The sequence below is a fragment of the Lolium rigidum genome, chromosome 3 (genome assembly GCF_022539505.1).
Source record: "Lolium rigidum isolate FL_2022 chromosome 3, APGP_CSIRO_Lrig_0.1, whole genome shotgun sequence".
Lineage (NCBI taxonomy): Eukaryota > Viridiplantae > Streptophyta > Magnoliopsida > Poales > Poaceae > Lolium > Lolium rigidum.
Genome location: NC_061510.1, coordinates 29,328,822 through 29,329,786, shown reverse-complemented (window position 1 = coordinate 29,329,786; position 965 = coordinate 29,328,822).

The window sequence follows — 965 nt, the reverse complement described above, 5'->3', positions numbered from 1 at the left end:
GCTATAAAACTGTTACTACTGATAAACTCTTGCGAGCAAGTCTGTTTCCAGGTGCAGCTGAATTGACAACTCCGCTGTTAAGGCTTTCAAGTATTCTTTGTCTCCCTTGTGTCGAATCAATAAATTGGGTTTTACTTCCCGCGAAGACTGTTGCGATCCCCTATACTTGTGGGTCATCAAGACTATTTTCTGGCGCCGTTGCCGGGGAGCATAGCTTTATTTGGAAGTTCACTTGGATTGATATTGTTTGCTGCAAATTCTCCATCATGGGTAAACCTCGCGATACTAAGGTCGCCATATTACCATCCACTACAAGAAAAGGTACAACTCTGAGTACCTCTGCTGCTCTTGATTCACCATCTGTGATAAGTAAACTTGTTTCACCACCACAAGCTTCAAATGCTGGTACTTCTGCTGAATCTGAAAAATCTTATAATATTGATGATGCTTCTGCTATGCTTGATGATAGTGGTTCATTGGGATCCTTTCTAGATGCTATGATTGCTAGGTCTAGACAAATTGAAAATACTGAAACTCCTAATGCTACTACACCTGTTAATTCACCTGAACTTGATTATTCTAGTGATGATCCTGATGAAGATTATGTGGAGCTTAATGATGATTTTATTGAAAAATGCAATGCTACTACTGATGCAAGAAAAATTAAAAAGTTGCTTGCAGAACATGCTGTTAGATATAAACTGTCTCCTGATCCTAAATTTGCCACATCTCCTATAAACATTAAGGATAAAGATTATGATTTTTCTCTTGATCTGTCTCATATAGCTATTGTTGAGAAAACACCCTTTTGTGGTACTAAAAAAGAAAGTGTTGTTGAACACATGATTGAGTTATCTACTCTGAGTAGCTTGTTTTCTGATGATGTTAAGACGCGTACTTATTTTGTTGCTAAAATCTTTCCATTCTCATTAAAGAATGACGCTAAAACATGGTATAATAGTTTG